Here is a 24,135-nt window from a genome sequence, read left to right as displayed (position 1 = left end):
TCAACAATCGTTCACCGCGTATTGCTTTCGATTGCAGCACTCTAGATAGGTCAATGATTTAATTATAGACGGTCGCGTACAGCCTCGTACAAGGTCGAGAAATTCAGCGCTGTGTGATCACGTCACACTGCTGTCAATGAACAAACGTTTAGCTGCCGCGGCGAAAACAAATATATTTTAGGCGTTTGCCATTCTCTCACATTTCTGAGTGCATATACTTAAGCGCGGGCGCTGTTTGAAAGAGTGTAAATGATCTAAAACATATCGTTACTTATAGTTGACGGATTCATAATTATTTTAGACTTAAGTTCTATCTTCTCGTATCGTAGTGACCGAAACAGACGACTTTTAATCAGTAATAGTAAGCAATCAAGGTTAACATGCAAGCAGAATCTCACATATGACCATTTATGACAGAGTTAGGGAGGATCATCCTTGCATTAGACACTGCACGCAAATGCGGTTGATATTCAAGCAAGAGTCAAACCCACGACCATGTATAACTAACGGGTTAACAAAACCATCCTCATTAGAGGCCATGAGCAGAACATCCTAACAGAGCATCAACATACATCAGCATCACACGAACGACTTAAAGCAAGCAAGCAAGCAAGCAGTGAGGTCCGGCTGACGTTCGCAAACGGCGCAAAAACATTCGCAGATGGACGCTACTCAGACAAGTAGTGACATCTACTTTTGTTCCGGCAAGACCACAACACATCTAGTTGCGCATATATGAAAATGAATACGGAATAAAAACTACCAAGAGCCGGGCACCCCTTGTTTGTTTACGGCATAAATCAAAACAAAAACTATTTCCGGGCGGCTAGGAGCCCTCTCAACTTGTCACAGAAGCGACGTCATCAACATGGCTTCCACTGAAAAACTGTTCAGTACACTTTTTCTACTTTAAATAGAGACGTCAATTATGTAGGATGACTTGTGAAACAAGTAAAGCGTACGGTAGATGCCTTTGATTTGTACCCACACAGCAGCTAAATATTACTGGGTGCGCCACCACCCACAATTCGATTGGCCGTCGCTTCCAGGGCCTCTTCCTAATGCAGTGTTATTGTTAAAACCACATTGTACTAAACTGTATTTCAACAGTAACCATACATTGAAACGGCAGAGCGTAAATAAAAGCCCACAGTAGTATTTATCAACTTTCGCCGGGCTTGGCAAAAAGCTTCCTTCTTTCCAATGCGGGACAGCCACGCTTTCAATAGAGGTGCATCTCTGTGCCACGCTGCACACAACTGTAAATAAGAATAACTATGATTCGGTATATACACTCCTGTCCGTGCACAGAATATTGTGCACTTAACAGCCCACGGCTTATAGCTACAATTCACTACGGCTTAGCGGTCGTGTAGTTATGTGCACTGATTCTGGGGTGGTTAGATTACTCTTACATCGTACAAAAGCCTCCAGGTCAAAAGTGTGCGCACTTGTACCTCGACAAAAATATTGATTGATTGATTGATTGATTGATTGATTGATTGATTGATTGATTGATATGTGGGGTTGAACGTCTCAAAACCACCATATGATTATGAGAGACGCCGCAGTGAAGGGCTCCGGAAATTTCGACCACCTGGGGTTCTTTAACGTGCACCCAAATCTGAGCACAAGGGCCTACAACATTTCCGCCTCAATCGGAAATGCAGCCGCCGCAGCCGGTATTCGAACCCGCGACCTGCGGCTCGACAAAAGGAGGGCTGCACGCATCCGACGAGACTCGAGCTCGCGATCGATGAGAAGGAAACGCCGCACGCTGTTCTCGGATGAAAAGGACGAACGACAACACGCGGAGAACGACGCAAGTACACGCGAGTAAAAACATCGCATTATAGAAACGGTGGCTATCGTACAGACATCACGCGAGGCAAGTCGAACCACGACAAGAAAGTATTAAAATAACAGGTTTGTAGGATACGGTCAGCATAATGTAGAACTAGGTGCTACAGCTCAAACGGGAACGCGACATGACACAATGGGGACAGAGAGCTGCTAACAACCGATGGTATATGTACTATTGTATGAGTCTGTATGTTTATATCAATATGGGTATGTATATACGTTTTGCCCGTATAATTTACGCATCTACATATGTCATAATACGAGAGAACGGGAGAACAATAACTACGCGTTAGAACAACAATTACTTTCTTGCATGCACAATTATGCGTCACGGATAGGCTGTCGTGATACCAAAGCGGTATAAATGTGGTTATGCAGTGAATATATTGTTACACAAGGCAAGGTAACTTAATGGGGGTTTTTAATGGGCCCCGAGTCCGCGATCACAGTATAATGATGATGATCTCCGCCGCCATGGCTCGTACCCACTCAGAGGGATCGCAGTGGAGGCAACGTCGTCTTCCTTCTCTACCCACGCTTCCCTTGTTTTTCCTGCTATAGTGATACTTCTTATCAATATAATGAATAGTGATACGTTGAATACAGACCGTCAGCGCGAACGTTGGCCCGTAACGTATGAATTACGCTAAATTGTCATCAACGCCATGACGGAGGTCATCCTTTGCCTTCCTGTTGTACGACGACATACATAGTATCTGAATTCCAGGAGCAACAAATTTAAAGAAAATCTTCTGTCGTTCGCACTAACTTTATGTCTTCGTCTTCATTCCTTTGCCGTGCAGAGTGTCTGCGCTGTGCCACACGCATATGCGTACGCACAATGAGAGGAGCGTGGCACCCCTACAGGCTCCAGGCCTTAATGTAGGGAAAGTCTGGGGACAAAAGGATATCAGGACCGAGTACACACCATTGCGAGAAGCATGTGAGCGCTTTATTTGCATTTATTGCGTCCATTGAGAAGGTTGTTTTCTCTCAAACTTTGACAACGGAAGCGGGGGGGGGGGGGTGTTCTTCTTGATTGGTTCTTCATGACTGACGCTTGGCTCGACGTGATAGAAAATCCTGCTCAAGCCGCATCACCACAAGTGAAGACCACAAGCCCTCGAGAAAAGCCTCGAGGCCTTCTGCTGAACTCTGCGAGCCGCGTTTATAAAACAGAGAGAGAAAGACGTCGGCAGCGACCGGTTCCTCATACTCCACGCCGCCTTTTCCTTTTTGTTTTTTACCTCGAGGCCAGGCACCACGGTGTACGAGGCACTCGGTCGACGTGCTAAAGGAGCACTGGGCCACCGAAGTCGGCAGCAGACCCGGAAGGCGACGGCTCAGACCCCTCGGGCTTTGCGGGCGAAACGGATGAGGGTGCACTCCGACAAGCGCGGGACGACAAGGCACGAACGACGGCGAGAGAGCGAGTTTGCGGGTACGTGTGTCTGTGACGCGGAGACGGGAATCGGCACGGGTCGTTATCGCTGATCCAATACAGTACGCGCTTGCTTCGTGAACTAGGCTTCTTCTAAAAGGACAGCCCTGTCGCAATTGGTGCGAGAAAACACGCTTCCGTGCATCCCCCCAACCCCGTCGCACAAGCCAGCGTGTACTTAGGAGCAGGAAGCTTGGGGATACTATTCCAGGAGTCCTCACAGCGTCTACGAGGTATAAGGTTAGCATCTCTGTAGGACGAGAAAAGAGTGAAGCGACGTGCTTGCCGCCCGGAAATCAAGTCTCTGCGACTTAATCTGTAAATATATTTGAAGATTCGATTTCTTCGTTTGCACTTGTTTGCTATATTTGTAATGTGTGGTTTTCAGAAGAAAGCGAACGAGTTGAGGAACCTGCTGGCCACAATGCATCGGTAGAGCGGAAGCCTGGACAGATATCTAGACACGATGATAGGTAATCATTAGATAGGGTCCAGAGCGATTTAGACAAAGACCATAGGAGACACAGGGAACAAAGACGTCTCATATGGTCTTCGTCTAAATAGCGCTGAAGCCTATAAAATTATGTACCAATCGCCTAAGTTAGTCAAAGGCAATCAATGACGGGGCTGATACGGCTAAAAGACGACGACGCACACGGAAGTGACCGGGATAGAAGAGAACGCTTAGTTAAGACTATAGCACATAGACAACGAAAATAAAATCTTGTAAATGTTGAGACTCGCTCAGTGGATCTCAAGCTGAACGGCTGTGTCGTACGCAATTTCAGACGCCAGCGTAGCTCTCGCCGACCGGTCCGCTGTCCACGATCTCCTGGCATCGTGCAGCTCTCACCGATCAGTGCCCCGTCCATGGGCTCCTTCCACCATGTCCCCCATCTTTCATATCCTTTCTCCCCTCTTTCATCACTCGAGTGCGGGGACTGCTCAGTCTTATATATATTTCCCTTTGTGCTATACTCTTTTTCATTCCCTTAACGCTTCCCCTACAAGGAGCTTACCCGTTCGGCAGACAAGAATCAGCTCCTTATTAATTTCCGCAAGAACCACTCGCTTACTACCGTGAATGTTGAGATTCATAATCTAGCCAACAACAAAAAAAAATATATATATATATATATATGCAGAAGCTGGGCCGACGAGAAATGTGGTCTGCTAACCCTCTTCTCAATTTACCCCCACAGGCATAACTTCGAGTAATTACAATGGTTCGGCTACGTTGCGGTCGAGATAAAATGATATAATCTCGAACACGGACATGTTCGAAGCATTCATATGAAGATGGACACTGCGTGTTCAGGTTTGTCGCGGGTATCGTAAGTGGCGCATACTATACTATAAGGAACGGCTCTACGAAGCAAATAAAACTTGTAGATGCTTAAACATTTTCAGCGAGTTGGTGTACGGGTCAATTTAAATGGTTTTGGCAGCGCGACTGTACCGTGGACAAAGAAAAGGCGGTTATCCCAATGCGTTATTTCCCTGTCTATGTTAGAGTTGCGCGACCGAATTGTCAAAACGAGAAAACGGGAATTTGTCTTTCAGTGATTTTTTTTTTTTGAGAGCGATGTCGCCCGTGATAACGGCACACTATTCAGGGTACAGCCGCCGACTTCCTATCACTAAAATTATTGCTTGTCAGAACGATTACGTATCCCTAAAGCTCCTGTGCTTAATAACAACAGTAAAAAATAACAGAAAAAGAGACCGAGTGGTTAAATATGGAAGCCCACTTCCGCAACGTTACTTTAGCACTCAACAAGGCAAACACATTGTTTCGTGAGGAAAACAAAGCGAGCTTCCTCATTCCAATTTTTTTACGCACGGAACTAAGTGCACGGAAGAGAAGAAAAAAAAACAGAAATGAAAACACTCGCGGCACAGTTCCAATTATAAAGCGGGTGGCAAGTGCAGAGTCGCACAGAGGCGGAGAAAGACAGAACGAGACGAAGTCAAAGACAAAAGACGCTTCACGTGTCTTCGTTTCTTGATGTGTGCCGAGCTCTTAAAGATGGCGAGAAAGATGGAAAGACGCAGAGGGAGGAGGAAAGAAGCCTCCGGCATCACTCGTCCCAAAACAACGGGCCAGCGCTCACTCGCGAAACAGTGAGGACTCTTGGAGGCAAGTGGACAAAACGGTTATTTCGGCAGTGGCCCTTTCTGAAAGGCGGGACAAGGGGGCGAACACCGCTCGCACTATGGCTGTGCAGACTCGAAACAATCGCCTGTGGCACGCAGGTCTGTTCGCTATGGACCTATACGGAATAGACAACGGAACGTACGAACGTCCGCACTCCCCGAAGATTGCGCCAGAACGTTGGGAACAGACAGTGGGACAGACGGAGCGATTTGGTCTCAGGTCGAGCAGCCGTTTACGCGTGTTGCGTGTTACAGCCAGCGCATTGTTTTGCTATCCCGGCGCTTGTTCCTTCCTCCTTCCTTCCGGTCCCAGGTGCGATGCAGGTACTGTTCAGACGACTTCGGCTCGCTACATAAGGCCGAACAGGGAAGCCCTCTTCTCTTTTATGCTTCCGGTAAACGGGACTTCACTGGTGTTTGTGGCTCGTTTTGTACGCCTTGGGGCCGCCGCGTTGCTCGATCCTTCAAGAAGCACTCTCTGCTATAAGATGGTTGACAGAGAATGTTCGAGAGAGTTGTCTTTCTGCGTGTTTCCCGGGAGGAATGGTTGCGGCAGCAGAGCGATCGATCCGTGATGAACGGAAGCGATCCACTAGTTCTCTTTCCGTTCGTGAACAAGGAGAAGAGATGAGAAGCTTGTTAACGCTGAGTGGCCACGCAGGCTGTAACCACAAACTCGATACGGATAGAGGCGAGGCTTGGAACTTGGCTCGAGGTCTTAGAACTTGATATATAACGAATCTGATTAAAGACGACGGAGGAGATGCTTCATGATCCAACGTTTCCTGACTCGTTGAAACAAGGCCAAGGTTAAATACGGTGCAGTCAGTTTGCTGAGATACAGCAATCGTGAACATGGTATAGTTACAATAGTGAGTTTATTCTCTTACACGTATGCATTTGAGAAACCGGTTTGATTCAAGGAAAGTGCTTGCTAAAGCCGTGTACCCTGCTGCAGACAGCCGAACAACTACTTGGCGAATCACAATCGGTATGTACATGTTCACCAGGGACGTGGAGCCGGACGGACCAATGCGGAGACCACCCATTGGATATATTTTACGCAGCAGACTTCCAATCCTTTAACGGAAAAAAACATAATTTTTGACATGTGGTGTTTAACGTGATGAAACCGCGTTATGACTACCAGGCACGCCGCACTGGAAGGCTACTGGAGTTTCTACCATATGGTATGACATGTACTGACGTCGCACTGTTCAAGGACCTCAAGCGTATCGTTTACACCGCAAAGCGACCGTCTAGGCCGGGATCTAAGCCGCGAGCGTCGACTCAGCAGGTGAGCACCGCAACCAATGTTACATCGAGGCAGAGAACCATCCGAAATACCGTAATATTAACGGCAGTCACGTTGTCTGATGAAGAAAGAATTTTGTGCTCGCTTGCACGGCGACATATCGGCTGAGACAGTGCAGAGTGTGTATGTATAACGCGTGGGTTAAATTGCCGAGAACGGTGCCGCAAGTGAAATATTTGAACGACTGAGGGTTTGCTAGCCACTCCGAGCTTCGAGCGGTGTACCCTGGAAGTGGGCACAGCGCAAGCCGGTCGAAGCGGGCACACCGATAGGCTCTTAATTTATTTACCCGTGAGTGCAAGCTACGTATATATAGTGCGAATTTAAGCCCAGCGGGAAGGCCTCACCAACGCCTACTGGGTGGTGGCGATGTTGGCATGGCTCGAAGAGCTCAGTTTTCTCGTCTCAGCAGCGGTGGCGGCGGCCTCATAATCGGTGCCGTATTCTGCGAAGCGCATATATGCGCGGACCGAGGAAGAAGGAGTGGCGGCGCGCCTTGCTTGTTCGAAACGCCACGGCCAGCCTTTCGAGGCCGCCTCGCCGAATGCGTATACGCACCATTGAAGAAATAAATAAATAAATAAATAAAGGAAAAGAACCTTGAATACATCCGCGATGCGAAGACATCGGCATACGCAGTGCTCCCTAAGTGGAGTGCAGTACGTCTACATTATCAATACGCCTTGTGTAAAGTTAGATGGAATGTATATCTGAGATGGTTGTACGGTTGTCGTTCTTTAGACCAATGTTGTGGCACTTGCACACAACTAAATCTGAAATTTCATCCCAACCATCACGGCATAACTTCGCGTGGAACATCCTTCGAAGATTGGGGTCAGGACGCCGCATTCGCTGTGCTCGTCAACTTACGAATCCATGAATACGCTTTTGCGGTTCTTGTGCTCAAACTTTCAGTTCATGAGAAACGTAACCTAAGTTAGGCTGCTATGAGCGTTCAATGTCGTATCTTCCAAAGAACAACCTGGAGTCGCTTCCTCGCACGATTTCTTAAAAACACCAACAGTATATAGAAATAGTCCGAACTCTTAAAAAGTCTAAGAAGTGGGACGCCTACCCGGCACGTGACGAATCTTCGCCACGCGACTCCCAGCTTCCGGTCGATCAGCTGGGATGGAAGGCGACCGTCCAGCACTCCCTGTGGTGAGAGACCGGGACAGCTCGTGACGGCTCACTCACTCAGCCTCCGAATGACCGAGATTGTGCGCTGTCGTCCCACCGGCAACTGGATTCGAACTCTGGCGAGAATCTGGAGAGTGCGTTCGGAAGGCACCTACCAGATGCTGACGATCTCATCAGGATTTGGACCCCTCTGCCTCCCAGGGTGTGACTTAGTGGTTCGAGCCACACGGCCACAACCCTGGTTATGTTGGTAGGGTTAAGGTATACCAATATGTTTTCTGTCAACTGTTAGATTTTATACATGAAGTGCACAGCATGTGTATTCGTAACAGCGCGTTGTACTATGCACGATGGCACGCTTTAGTATCGCTCCACTCATTTAAGACAAATGAGTTGCAACGAGAAGTTTCATAAGCTTTGCATTAAATAGATGAGTGATGTCACCCGCATATATCGCCGACCAACTCTGGGCAGTCCAGCAGGCCCGTGAAGTGGCAGACAGGCAAGTCCTTGACGTCCCGGCAAGACCCGAGCCCGGGCGACTAATCTGCCGGACAATTAATAACGTTTTAGAGGTGAAGTTCCTTAGGGTGCTTAGGGTGAGGGTCGTTCCCTCGTGGTAGTAGCATGCTGTAGTAGTTGTCACTTCTAATTAGTTTTAAGAATTGCTCACTAGATGGCGTTGTGTGTATGTCCTCGGATATAAGACCACTCGATGGCGTTAGTGGTTTTCATACAAGACATTCGCAACATATCCACGGAGTGAATGAGGAGCGAAGCGTCCGCACGTTCGTCCATTCGATGCGGGCTCTAGTGTGATAGGAGCAAACAGACAGACAGACAGACAGACAGACAGACAGACAGACAGACACAGGCAGAGACAGACAGACAGACAGACAGACAGACAGACACACACAGGCAGAGACAGACAGAGACAGACAGACAGACACAGACACACACACAGGCAGACAGACAGAGACAGACACAGACACACACACAGGCAGACAGACAGAGACAGACACAGACAGACACAGACAGACACAGACAGACAGACAGAGACAGACAGAGACAGACACAGACAGACACAGACACAGACAGACACACAGGCAGACAGACAGAGACAGACACAGACAGACACAGACAGACACAGACACAGACAGACAGACACAGACAGACAGACAGACAGACAGACAGACAGACAGACAGACAGACAGACAGACAGAGACAGACAGACAGAGAGACAGACAGACAGACAAACAGACAGACAGAGACAGGCAGACAGAGACAGACAGACAAACAGACAGAGACAGACAGACAGACAGACAGACAGAGACAGACAGACAGAGACAGACAGACAGAGACAGACAGACAGACAGAGACAGACAGACAGACAGACACAGACAGACAGTTAGACAGACAGACAGACAGACAGACAGACAGACAGACACAGACAGACAGTTAGACAGACAGACAGACAGACAGACAGACAGACAGACAGACAGACGCTTTACTCCCCTCATCATCCAGTTCATGGATATGCTGTGAATTCTTTTTCGATCAATCCACTAATAAGTGAGCGCCTCATGCGAGCGCTCTTGTTTTTTGGTATGTCTTTTTCAAATGCCTACAGACTTTGGCGAAATACCCGCTACGCATCTATAAAGCAATACGCGCACCTCCGTAGGCGTGCAGTTCGTTGATACTGCGGCTGATGTTCAGCCTTTGATGATGATGTTCAGCCCTTCGCAATAGATCGAAAGCACCATAGAGCTCCCTCTTCACGCCCTATAAAAGTTCTGACGGCAGGTCTGATGTTACGCTCCTGCTATGCGATGCTACGCCTACGTTTGAACATCACTATTTGACGGACGCGACGATTGTATCGGGTCTTTATCAGAAAACGCTTCAAATTAAGCAACGGCGTGCATATGTGGTAGATTATGCACCTACCACGCAGAATATCAGGGTTCGATACAGGCGCGAAACACGTTTTTTAACCTATTTTCAAAAGTTCACGTGGGTTTTTGTACCACACCACGCAAGATCAGCGTCTCACGGGCCACCTAAGGCTATCGTCGCAAAATTGGACACCAGCCAAGGAACACCAAAACGCGATGGCATGGCCACACTAAAGAAAAGAATTTTCCCCTTCAAGGAGCTTGTTGCTTTGTTATACACAACCAAACAAGTCCTAACTAGGCCAAGGAAAGCGTGCGCCATTATTGTTGTCTAACTTCGGTGCAGTAGTCATACGAATTAAAGTGGAGCACAAGACCACCCTATAATTTTGTGGAATGCGAACGCACAACCTTCTACTTACGCGCCCGATGATCTAGGGAGTGATCCACAATGTAAGGCGATTACCTGTCCACTATAGTTTCGTTGCGCCTGTACGCGCAATCCGTGGGAGTGTGGCCGGCGTTACTTGTAGCCGAAACCCCGGGTATGGAACCATGCGTCCGTGGTGGAAGTTGCGCGGAACACTTCCTGGCAGAGTGTGCAATGTAGCACGGACATAGTTCCAACCACGCGCACGCATTGGAACACGCCAGCAAGCGAGTGTCAAGGAAAGCCGAAGAGGTCGGAGCGAGACGTCTACACGCCACGCGCTGACGCGTGTGGTTAGGGCTCACGAAATGCGGCAGTCTACGCAACATATCTATGCAGAGGAATAAATAAAGTTTGGGTGCGCGTGACAAAACAAAGGGACTCGTTGGAGAGACCTTCGAATTATAGACTCTCTCGACAGGCTGACTCTCACGATGACAGACTCGAATGAAGACGGTGTTAAAAGAACACCCAAATCGGAGTCATCCGCCGTGCGTCGTGATGCACGGAACTGCGCCATGGGCATCCTTGAGGAGGAGCCCCACACAAGGAGGCCACGCGCGTCGCCCAAGCGGAGCTAGCCGTACGTCGGCCCGAGTGACTGACAAGTGCGTGCATGCACGGACCACCGCTGCGACGTTGGCGCCGCCTTTGAAGCGGTCTGCCCTGACAACGAGGAACCGCACGACGAGCGTGTGTGCCATGGAGAGAGTTCTGACAGCACCGACCCTTTTCGCTCCCATTCCTCCTGAGCGATGGCTGCGCGAGGTTTCTTCGGCTGGCTGCTCATACGCTGTCACAGCGACGTCCCAAACTGCCGAGACACACGAGTGAGGGGAGGCCAACTAAGCAACTAAACAGAGAGAATGTATAATATATAATATATAGAAAGGGGTGTCAAACACGCCGACCTCTCGCCAGAGAGCAGCAACGTTCACGACTATTTTCGCCCTTTTTTTCATTTTTTAAAATAAACACGCTGCACAGACGTGACTGGTGTAAGCCGTTTCTTTCGTGAGACGGTCCATGCGGTCACAATGTGTTAGAATACAATCACAGAACAAAAACCACATTTCAGAACCGTCACCCACATTAACCTAGTAAGAAAATCTGTATCTATATTCGTTTCTCTAAAACAGACGTCAAGTATATATACTCTGCGGAATTAGTGAACCATGTGTGAGGTATAAGGAAGGCCTTCTTCGAAATCGCAACGTTAGCAAACATTTCGTTCATACTATCTCTTCCATATCATGGAGCTTCCGAAAGGCTGAATTACGTGACTGCTGCCCGCTAGCCGAGTTTGAAAGGCCTGCTTCTTCAGGACCACTAGGCTTCACGAGCACTTGTGAAAGAACAGCGCGAGACCGTGTAGTCTCCAGCTGACTATTCAACCATCCCTTCTTACTCTTCCTCTTTTCTATCTCTTTCCTTTCTATTACTCCAGCTTCCCCCACCCCAATTGTATATATATATATAGGGTAGCCAACCGAGACAAGCTTCGTTAACCTCCCTGCCCTCTCTCTCTCTCTCACTCTCATGCTACATATGATGGTATGGACAGTCACTTCTAGCACGTCGAGTAACCACAAGGTCCCGCTTAAGAGCATGTACACCTCTATGACAGTCATATACAGTAATTCCTTTTTATTGTGGAAAGGACAAGTCGTAAGCAGCAACACGGAACACACTACGCCTTGTGCATGCATTTATGCTCTCATTCACACAAAAAAATGTTGAACATATGAACGGTCTAGCCTGACATGATGTCTTAAGTTTCATCCCACTATAAGATATCGTTATGAACTTGCATACAGTGCGCATGCGCGCGAGATGTAAACAGAACTTCGATGGTCCAAAACAAAGCGGCTTTGAGGACTCACCTTCGGAACTCTATTCTAACCAGAGCACTTGCACGTACACTTTCCAGCCTGGAAAGAAACAAAATAAATCACGGACATCAATATAGCTAGGCTGATGCAGCTTATAACAGTAACGGCTTTTACGGTGTATTGTTTTTCGTTGCTTAAAAGGTGGCTGTAGCCCTTTGCACGAGACCTAATATACACATTTTGTTCGCGTTCAACGTTTCTCCACAGCGACCCATTTAATGACCGAGCAACTGGCAGATTGATTGAATATATAGCAGATATCAATGACGACATTACTGACTAAATGACACATTGAATAATAAACTGACGAACTAAGAGATTGACTAATAACAACTGAATAACTGGCTGATTGCTTAATACGTTGACCACGACATTGATTGATAAATTACCTGACTGCCTTGATTCACTGATTCACCGATCAGCTTACCGATTGATTGATTGATGAGCGTGCGCGGTGCGCTGCAATGAGCGTGCGCGGGTTACGAATGCCGCGTCCTCGAAGTCACTGTTAGCCAGGGGAGAGCAGGATTCCACGACGCAGCGGTCGCGTAGAAGTACTATTGGCGCGGCTCTTAAAGAGAATCACGCGTGCGCCAAAGCTCCCGACAAACGTGCTCGATGCACGGTGGTAAACAACACCGTTTCTCACATCAGATCACGCGAGCATTGACGGCTGGCACAATTTCTCCATACACACGCTGCAGCGCCCGTACACGACTGCATGCGTAGACCTTTACGAACCAAGGCCGTTTCTCGGACAAGGAAAGTGGCGCACTCTTGACGGCGCGGTCCCTCCGCGCGGCGTTGGACGGGATGCAATGAAGAAACGGCGCAATACATTTTCTGCGCGGCAAAGCCACTCGATGCTATTGCATACTGTACACGTCCTCGACGTCGTTTGCTTAGACATCCTTGCCTGCAAATTACCATTGTAGATGCTCGTTCTCACTCAGTATTTATGGTCAATAAACTTCATGCACGCGTGTCGAGGAGAAACGTGTATTAAGGCTGTTCTATGCTGTTAGATTTGCATTGACGTATCTACGTTTTCTATATATGAACTCAATGAGGCCTATGAAAGACCCTAATGGCGTTATGCAGAGAAGTAGACAATACCTAGGTATTTTTAAAGTCCAGCTATTGCAAACAAAATCAACGGAAACAAGGAGAAGGATCAGGAATCAGCAAATAAGCAAATCAGACGAACAATATACGTTCATGCAGATTAACAAGATATCCAGACTGTCTTTAGTTATTGATCACATGGCTTATGTTCATGGCATGCCTAAAGGGAAAAAATTTCTAACCGAAATCTTCCAGTATTTTAAATATATTCTGCGTCACACCTAAAACGTTTAGCAAACCGGCCAGTTTACATCAATAAAGACACCCCGAAATGATACGCGAGGGTTGGCGCGGGCAAAAGTTTTGCTGCAAAATACCAAGAAATTGAACATGAAAGGTTAATGGGAGTTGCGAGGTCCGCGCCAAGTTTTCGCGGAATTCACCTTAATTTTTCATAACAGGGCGCATTATAAGCAATCGGAACATGCAGTATTTCTTTTTCGAATAAGTCGATAATCATTCAAATTTCTTTGCGATTCTTCGTCTTGTCCGTGAAGACCCCACCACAGGTTAATTCATCTTTTAGAGCCATATTTAACATAAAAGACTTGTCGCAATATTTGAACCAAGAAACAATTGATTGATTGACTGACTGATTGATTGACTGATTGACTGACTGACTGACTGACTGACTGACTGATTGACTGATTGGCTGACTGACTGACTTATTCATTGATTGACTTATTGATTGATTGACTGATTGACTGATTGATTGATTGATTGACTGATTGATTGGTTGATTGGTTGACTAATTGATTGATTGATTGACTAATTGATTGACTGACTGATTGACTAATTGATTGACTGATTGATTGATTGACTGATTCACTGATTGATTGATTGGTTGGTTGGTTGATTGGTTGACTGATTGATTGATTGATTGATTGATATGTGGGGTTTGACGTCCCAAAACTACCATATATGATTATGAGAGACGCCATAGTGGAGGGCTCCGAACCTGGTGTTCTTTGACGTGCACCCAAATCTGAGCACGCGGGTCTACAACATTTCCGCCTCCATCGAAAATGCAGCCACCGCAGCCGGGACTCGATCCCGCGACCTGCGGGTCAGCAGCCCAGTACCTTAGCCACTAGACCCCCACGGCTGGGTGGTTTCGTGGCTCCTTTGATGCTTGCAGACTCACACTATCCACTAACAGAAAGCAAGCCTTTGGTCCATTCACGTATATGAGAACGCATATGCGACAAACTTATTCAGCCATTAGGGTGATCGTTAGATGAAGCTTTTGGGTACCCGTATCGTGGTTCAGTGGAAGGATCAGAGAAGCAATCTTCGAGCACATCACCAACAAGCTATTATACGCATAAGTTGGGTATCTAACGTTTCCGGAGAACGTGCTTTCGCTTATACAGTTCTTAAATTTAGAAAGACAGAAGGGTATACGCCTCTCGTGCTTCCGCATACCTCTTCCAGACGAAACGCCTTCAAGCCACAAGTCAGTGACCGCAGTGGGTGCGTGGTTGTAGGTTAGTGATAAGTGTACGGCACTTCCCCGAGGACCAGCGACTCTTCGTCACACACCGTCGGGCATGCGTGCCACTGTTGCGAAAGATCGCTACCGGCGTTCAGCATGGACGGACATCCGGGCACCTTCGTAAGAACGGACGACTCGTCCGATATGCGTAACGACGAACCTCTTTCGTCATCGGCAAGGACGACTACTCCAGTGCCGGGTCAACCGCATCACGTTTAGGTATGGTCACGTCTTCATCGCGTACTTCGTCGCATGACCTCGGTTCCTCTCTCTCCGACCGTAAGACGCGCCTCCGTACGACAAACCATGCTTGCACACGCGCGGTGCCCGTCACACGTGGCGTAGCACGTGCCGTCGCCCCGGGCTCCTTGCCCCCAACTCGAGACCCGCCTGCTCGCTGGCCTCGTTCGGAAAAGGCAGGGGGGCGGATGGCCCCATCGAAACGCGACGGGCCACGTCTGTAGGGAAGCAGAGGAAGGAAGCTCGCCGCCACACACACGTTCCACCCATGCGCTTCGCACGCAAATAGTTATAGCCCCGTACATACGATACCTAAAAACGGAACAACACATTTCTAGAGTGGTAGAGGACGTGTCTGTGGAAGGCGCTTTTGTGCGCAGCTGTTTTTTACCTCAGGTTAGCTACGATCTCCCACTCATGCTCAATTTATTGGCGCCTAGCAAGCAGTGTAACTACGCTTGGGAACTAGATGATCGGTTTTTGCCTGAACCACGGATTCTGGGTCATTGGCCGAGTCCATTCTCAGCCTAAAACACTTTGAAAGCTTTATTACGTTTTTTTTTTTCTTTTTTTGCAGACAACTGGCTTTAGGAACTGACAGTGTCCTATCCTCTTCATCTTGCTTTTCTTATTTCTTTGTTTTGTTTTTCTCTGTTACGACTCTTTTCTATAATATTTTGCTTCCCCTCCCCTGCACATGGTAGCCAGCCAATGTAAGAACTGGCAATCTTGCCTGTCCTTCCGCAAATTTCTTTGCTCCTTTGGTAACATTAAACGGCGTCGGTCTTTGCCCATTTTTTTTTTCCAGGAAATGGTAGCTGATGCTGCCGGCATGGTGCTCTAGACAAGTGTGATTCCATCTGCACTGCTTCGGATGAGCGAACACGCATCGCGCAGCAAAGCGACAAAGCGGAGGTCGAAGCACACAATGCAGGAGACGTACCGCGATCACGTACAACGCATTCATTGGCCATGGTTTATATATCTCGAGACAACCGAGTTCTCTTCGAATTCTGTAAAGGTGAGCACAACCACGCAAGTCATCCGAGTCTATAAAGGACATGGTGGCCGCCGTATTAAGGCCTGTGCATGGTTTTGGCGTTCCAAAAAAGATTTGTGCGTATTGGGCAAGGCTTAGCGCTGGGCGAGCATATAAACAGGCACGCATCTGTCTCTGTTCAGCTGCACCTGTTGTCACCTGACCTCCGTTCTTACTCTTCAAGAGGCTGCCTTGGTAGCACTTGTGTAAGACATTCACGATACCGCGGTGCCATCGGTGCAGTTGCTACCTCTCACAAGCACCTCCTATAGCTTGGAATGGTACTTGGAATGGTACCAAGGGCGCTAAAGCTTCCTCGAATGTCAGACAGCTCGCGAATATCCAGCATGCAACGACGCGCATTGGCTGCAAGTCCTCGGTGTCGATCGATCACTACCGAGGGCTATCTCTTTCAGTTGTCCGCGGTACGACGAGGTGGCTATTGCGCAGGTGAACTGGAGGTTGCGTGATCATGAATCCCAGCTGCGGAGGACGCCTTCGCAAGGGTGCGCGGATTGCAAAAAAGTATATATATATGCGTGTACTTTGATTTACGGAGCGCGTCCAAGCGCCCCCGTGAAGGTGGTCGAATCAATCTCGAGTCAGCCCTTATACCGATACCGCCTACCGCGTGTATCAATGCGTTGGCAACTCGCGAGCGTCTACTATAACGTGGAAACAGCCCGTGATGCGCGAGTCTTGTTTCCTGCGACACACTCGAACAGTTATGATATATTTTTTTCGAAGCATATTCGTACAATAAAGAAACGCAGCCCACTTGGTCTAAGGTGCATGGACCTCGACGATAGTTTATGGGTGAGTCTGCTTCTCGAAGCGGGCTACAGTCTCGTTAGTTGGCTTCATGAAACGAATTCGCGTTTGTTGTGCGCATGGGGCAATATTTAGTGTCATTACTTCTTCGTCTTTGTGGCCCGCCGTCTAAATATTTGTTCCCTGTTTACTTCGCTTTCATCAGCTTTTTATTTTTCGAGCTTCCTCTCTTTAAAGGAACACAAAAAAAAGAATATAGATTTTTTCTCGTGAAGTCGAACCCAGTTATAACAATATTCAAGCGCCGTGAAAATTCCGTTGTTATAACCAGTAATTGCTATAAGCGGGTTGCAGGTAAAATAATGGCACGGTGTTGTGGGAAAAGTAAAATATCGCATGAGATATGCCGCCAGTGATAAGGATACCAAGGCTGCCAGTTCTTCGGACATGCTTCAAATTTCTGACGCTTTCACGGGAACGCAACAAGCCTCATAGAGCCAATTTATGACAGCATCTGAAGTTTTGGATGCTCAAACACTTCCAAGTAACAACTTTTTACTCAAATTATGAAACTACAGCAACAGATACTACCGCCGCTCGCGCATTATAGCGCATTTTGAAAGTTAGCTTTTCCGCACTGCTACAGCTTTGTGCGGTGGAGCATACCACAAATTCGAGGGCGCGCTAAGGGACATAGGGGTTATTGGCAAGCGTTCAGTAACTTAATATTCTTGTTTACTTTACAATCTTCAAGTATATCACCTCCTATAACCGTTAGGAATGGACACGCAAAAGCAAGGGTTCATTGTTAAAACCAATAATTTGGCACGCGGATATTGCTGTGAGCGTTTCACCATAATTAAGTGTCGTATAGTTGGTAGTTCCGGTTGCTCTTCTGGTACTGCGCCGTGGAAGGACGAAAGCATTCCCCTAGGTAGATGAACAGCTATAAAGGGCAGCAACAGAATCAATAAATACGAAAATGTTGGCGTCGCGAATCACCAGGCTTAGTGTGAGAGGTGTACTGTTCATGCACTGCACTGGGCGTCAACAAAGACACGAATGTGGCGTAGTCTTACAGGCGCGTCTTTGAAGGAATAGAAGGAACTATAAGGTGCAGTTGGTCCATTCATGACAGGAATGCACTAACAGTCAATATCCTAGCAATTCTTTCACAAAGCTATTAAAGGAGAGACCACGGTTTGTCCGTAAAGGGACAAACATCGACGCCTTTTACCACCATTGTCTTGGCTACTTGTCTTTTCTAGCCCTTTAGCTTTTGAGGAGGTTACGCGCATGCGAGGCCAGTCGCGCCAGAGCCGCGCGTAGTACATCCACCGGCGGCGCGGCAACTCTCGAGCAAGCACGCATTGCGACGCTCAGCGTCAGTCGCCACGCTTGAAGTGCGCGCGCGCGCAGCGCACGCCTGAGCGGACATGCTGCCTGCACTCCTCCGCACTCACGCTTCGGGCTTAAGCGTGGCTGCTATGGGGCTACGCGGATAGAGAGAAAGAGTTCATATACTGAGGAGGAAGTGGGAAAGGGGCATGTCCAGTTTCGGACACCGCACGTCCAGCGGCTCACGCGACGCATACACTTCTTTTCCAAAGGCGTGCGTGGAGAGGAAAGGCTCGTTCAAGGTAGGAGATGTAAGCGCGAGAAGAAGAAGTCGATCGAAAAGAAAATAAAGTTAAAGAGGTGCAGCCGCTGCAGCAGAAAGCGCAACAAGCGGAACGGACAGCCATGCGTCCGCCCGCTCAAGGCAGCGTGGTCATAATAGAGCTGCACGACTGCACACTACAACGGCAGCAGCGAATGTTGAGAGGACATCGCAAGCCTACGCCCGCAAGCCGGTGTGAAGAATGCGCGAATCCAGCGAATCTTGTACATTGCTGCTTCGTGAAGGCGAAGCTTCGTAAAAAAAAAAAAAAACAGCATACCCACGGAGTGAATGATGATGGGTGGGGCGAAGCGTCCATCAGCCCAACCGTGCTTCTGTCCGTGAGTCAATCCATCCATCTGTCTGTCTGTCTGTTCGCGCGTCTATCCGTCTGCTAGAGTGTATGTCCGTCCGTCCGTGTGTCCATCTAGTGAGCACTCCAAGTACCACCACATCCCATCCCGCATCCCCTGTGGCACATACCCGCTCTAGAGCGGGTATGCGCCTCAGGGGACGCGAGATAGAGCGGGTATGTGCCACAGGGGATGCGAGAGGATTGGATGCGAGGGGGAGATGGGCTACGTACTACTACATACATACAAGAGATGGACAGACCCACGCCTTGAGGAGCTTCACCCCTAAAAATCGAGCGTAAGCAAAGTTTCCTGATGCGCCAATGGAGGCTACAGTGTCCGCAGCGATGTTGTGCGCTTAGCTGGAGATGTGCGTTTAGCTGGAGACAGGCGTCGTACGATAAAGTTCCGTGAAACAAACAGCGAACGCATCGGTCATACGGTGACGTCGAGGGGTGACGTCTTCATAATGCGGCGATTTTTTCGCTTCACTCGTGTGTACGCCAACAGTAACTTGTCGTATGCCTTAGGTGAGACAGCTAAAGCTTTCGTCTTAATAAGTAACGACTTAAGTACTTGCTAGGGTTGTGGCTTAGACAAGTTAGTGCATGCTTATAAGAAAGAAAATTCAAACGGGACACAAGATGATGAAGGCACGACAACAGCGCTGTTGTCGTGCCTTCTACATATTGCGTCCCTTCTGAATACTGCACTGTTTTCTCTTATAAGTCTTAACAACACCTGGATAGGAATGCATCGCATGGCAATACACGTGCCCTACGCTTATTGAAGGTCTTCTACAAATGCAGAAATTCCCCCCCCCCCCCGGACCCGTAGGCAGAGATAGGCAGCAATTTCTTCTGGGGGCGGGGTGGGAAGCACCATCTTGATCTGAAGTGGGACTGGGGTAGGCAGTTCTAGCGAAGTGTCGAGAGCATACCTCATAAGCGCGAAAATGCACGCGACAGCGACGAGCGATGCTATGAGCGACGAAACAGGGCGTTCGCGCGACGTGTCGCGTGCTCGTTTTCGCGCGATCGCTCGGTTCTCCAGATTCGGAAACCGTCGCTCATCGCCCGGAAGTGCTGGGCTCAAGCAGCCAATAGCGAAAAACTGGAAAAGGCAAGGACTACATAGGTGCACGTGACCCTGCCCGAGTCACGTATGCGTAACAAGAAATAACGCAATGTTTACGCATGTGCATATAAAAAAAGTGCTGCAAGGCATTCATAAACACTTTCCGTTCCATTACACAACAATATATCTTATTTTTAAATTGCATACCGCTCGCTACGCGGTTTTCTTGGTGCGAGTAGACGGCCTCATGCCAGCAACAGTAGAATTCGCTCGCCGAAGCCGTCGCGTGAATGAGGTTTGCCTGCGCTAGCGACTGATCGCGCGAAGACGATCTACGTCGCATCGCTCGTCGCTGTCGCGTGCATTTTCGCGCTTATGAGGTTTGGCCCTCATTTTGCGCCCTGTATGTCCTGGCGAAAAACGTCAGAGAGGGGAGAGCGGGGGGCACTGCCCCCATACCTCCACCCTTTACTACACTAGTGATTACGATCACGGCAGGAGACAAACCAAAGACCAAAGTAACAAAACGAAATAATGAAATATACAGAGTGGCAAAGAGGGAGAACAATTTATTATTACTCAACAACTCACGCAAACTCAACTTCACATCGCTCGGAAAAGATAAAGAGCATTAATAAATCTAAAAAAAGTTTTTTCACGGCTTCACAGGTAGTGCCAGTGCCCATTGTTAAAGGCGTATGATCCTTTCGGAGGTAACGACTTAGGTTTGGCCTGTTTCTTTCTGCTTCATATCGAACCCACAATGGGGTGGGTGGCCAAGACATGTGCGCGCGTGCTTTTATGTGAGCGTCCTTTCTGGACGTCTTATGGCATGACGGATGTCGCGGCGTAACGGTCGTCGCGTTCCCCAGGGCCGGGCGACGACGCCCGATGGCGAAGACGTACTTTCGTGAGAGAGAGCGATGACGGCGACTTCGCGCAAACTTCACGGAAGCGCGAGCCGCCCCCACGGTGCTTCCACGAACCGGGCGGAGGCGGCGTCTTCACGGGCGTCCACAATGCCCTAGCACGACCCGCAGGCGGCTTCGGCGATGAACAGGAGCGACGAGGACGGTGTCGTTCGCAGAAAGCGCACTCATGGATGCTAGAGACCGGCCGGAAGTGTATAGGTACACAGACAACCGCTTGCGCGAATAGAATAACGGACAGCGGGACGCAGCGTCTTCCGTTCACGTCGACTGCGCCGTTGTGGGCGTGCTTGGATCATAGGCGTGTGCAGGGTTCTCCCTTATACTGGAGGGAGTTAGAGAGGGGGAGGGTTAGCTTCAATGCAGCCCCTATGCAAAAATGAAAATGACGCGAAGACTTGCCATTGCCCACCGGCCTTTACAGCGATACAGGTGAACAGTAAACCGGTATTTCAATACAGCACCAAGTGTCCTTGGTCGACATCGTCATCAAAAAATATGCATAGCCGTAAACACCTGCATTAAAAGATGACTTGACAGAATCGTCAGGGTAACCGTGCCACAACCGCGACGAAAGCGTGACCACAGCGTAAGGCGCATAGAAAGGAAACATTTTCCATGTGTGTTGGCGCCACGGAGGGACTCGGAACTGACGGCACCTTTTCGATGTTCACGAGTGGCCGGCGTCCGTGCAGTACTCACGGATTGAAACACGATATCATCTTTTTAGTACTGCTGCGAGCAGTTGCTCGAGACAGCCTTGCTGCAAATATGGACGCTAAAGATGATGTCTCAACGCAAGAGTTCAGAGACAAAATCTGATATGACGAAAACTGTGAGCGCTCGAAACGAATGTATATACTCATTACTTAGCCCTAAGTTTTCCCGTTTAAATCTGCAATTAATGTACATATACGCATGCCTGGCATTGCTAGGTGTATCAAAGTATTGCTGATCGCCAGGTTAGTTACTTATTCATTTTTATTTTCATTTATTTAAACGCACTGCAGCCCTATTCAGGGCTATAACAGGAATTGGACGTTATAGAATACCAGATAACAGAAGTTGTAGAAAAATGAAAGAAAAATATTACAAATAGTAAAGGAAGTACCACCGTAACAAAACAAAAAATTGAAATGAAGTTGGTTACACATTAGTGAGTATTTTAGTGGAAAGGAGTGATCGTTGCCAGGCAAGGGATTCCAAAGCTCTAATTTATGCAGAAAAAAAGAAAAGCATTATTTAAAGTTACTAGCATACGAGCAAAGAAAGGTGTTATCTTGAAAGCGAGCAAGCTATAAGGGTACAACTTTCATCAGTAAATCTCATGAGGTGACCGTAAGAAAGGCCGGAAGATGACTTAATATGTACCTATAGAAATTTTTAAAGCTTTGTTTTGGTTTCGCGGAAGTTGCGATGGAATGTTTACTGATTAAAGGGTTGTAGTTGGCGAGAAGTGTCGGCGGCGGTTATGAAAAACAGATTTCCCCTGAATGTTATCTACTGGGCTTTTTTTACAGTTTTTGTAAGAGAGCCAGACCACGAATGCATACTCGATAATAGGGCGAATTGGTGAATTATATAAAAGCAGTTTAGTGTGACAAGGGGCGTTACAGGTATACTAGCTGCTACCAAAATAACTTATTTTTAAGGAAAAAAAACTTCACCCTATACATAACCAAAGTAGCTACAGTCCGCAAAATGTGTTTGGTTAGAATTACTCTTAAACATTTTTAATGTTAAGCTAAGGCCTGCCTCCTGATAAATAGTAAAGAAAGAGAAGAGTTAGGCGTATGGGTAAAACACATCCTGGTGGTTTTGGTACATTTAATGTTCATTCGCCACGTTTCACACCAGTTGCTTAAAGACGTGAGTGATTGCGCAGGACTTGAGTGATCACGTGATGATCGTCAATGGAATTGTTAGTTTCACAGGGAACGCAATGATCTTCGTAGATCCTTATGAGGCACGTGCGATGAGGTAAATGATTAGTGAATAGAAAAACAAAACAAGGAACGATCTAGTACAGATCCCCGAGAAACACCAAAGGTGACGTAAATGGCATATCAATCTGTCGAGTTGAAACAGACAGAACTGTGAGCGCATGCGATAAAAACTCGATTTCCAGTAGCTTAGGAACAAAGAGCTTTAGAGAAATGAACAAGTGAAGCATCAATTTTATTACCTAGATTCAAATCAGAAGCAACGTCTTTCATGAAATCGACTAACTCTGTTATAGTGCTACAAACACGAAGAATGCGAGAGACCATAGCAAAACGCGCATAGAGAGAAAATATCTTCGATGTGTGTAGGCGCCCTGGAGGGACTCTGAATATACTTGAGAATCCGTAGCACGGAGTAAAATAAATTCGGATCCCCCAAGGTTTTGTCCCGCGCAGAAAGCACGGAATACGAACGCTCATTGTTTTTTTTTCTCGATCGTCTCTTTTCACCATTACGTCGCGGGGCCAGAGGCCAAAAAATTGCCGTTTCCGACTGATTCAGTATTTAGGGGCAATTAACGACTGCCCTAGTGACACTCGTCGCGCATTGTGTGCAAATGAAACAACGAACGCAGACGTGGAAAAGGCAATCATTTAATCGCCGCTTGTAATGGCCCTCTTTTCGTCTCGTCGAGAGCGTATAACTGTGCTTCCGTGTGAACGAACGAGGGGGATATGCCGTTGTAACGACAGCGCGCATTACGAAATTACCCGCGATCACTTAATGACTGTGACAAAGTGACGCTAACGACAACAAAAGAAACGGTGAAGTGGTAACAAAAGACAATGTACATCGTCCATTTAGTAATCCATTGAGAGAGAGAGAGAGAGAGAGAGAAAAACAAATAATAAAGGCAAAGAGGTTAACCAAGCAATTGGCTCGGTTGGCTACTCTAAGCGTGGCGCGGGGGGAAGGAGGAGTAATAGGCAAGATAGAGAAGCAACAACAATATACGAAAAGAGAAAAAGAAATGAACAGTTATATGAGAACACACATGCACCGCACGAACTCGCCCTGGTAGGTCTGAGGCACTTGTGAAGTCTGGTCACCTACAGGTAGCTCCATCGCGCTTCCGTGGTCTCGTATGTACGCCGAAAAGTCTGTGTAAGTACGCTATATATAACGAAAATATCTCGGGCTTTACTAGCCCAAACCACGAATTGATTACGAGGTGCGCTGAATGATGGAGGGCTCCGGAAATTCTGACGATCTGGTTTTCTTTAACGTGCAGAGCTGAAATCGCTCCGTATACACGTGGATCTAGCATTTCGCCTTTGTTGAAACGCGACAGCCATACCAGGGATCG

General features: G+C 47.8%; 1 protein-coding gene across 2 annotated transcripts in view; it reads right to left on the bottom strand.

The window, feature by feature from the left end:
- The window catches only part of LOC119170039 (uncharacterized), a 310,797-nt gene that overhangs the window by 182,785 nt on the left and 103,877 nt on the right, over positions 1–24,135 (bottom strand). For both annotated transcript variants that reach the window (XM_075890670.1, XM_037421068.2), the window contains one exon: positions 12,128–12,175. The gene's annotated coding sequence lies outside the window, so the exon portion shown is untranslated. The remainder of the gene's footprint in view (positions 1–12,127; positions 12,176–24,135) is intronic.

The sequence above is a fragment of the Rhipicephalus microplus genome, chromosome 3 (assembly GCF_043290135.1).
Source record: "Rhipicephalus microplus isolate Deutch F79 chromosome 3, USDA_Rmic, whole genome shotgun sequence".
NCBI lineage: Eukaryota > Metazoa > Arthropoda > Arachnida > Ixodida > Ixodidae > Rhipicephalus > Rhipicephalus microplus.
This window is presented reverse-complemented; position numbering and strand designations above follow the sequence as displayed.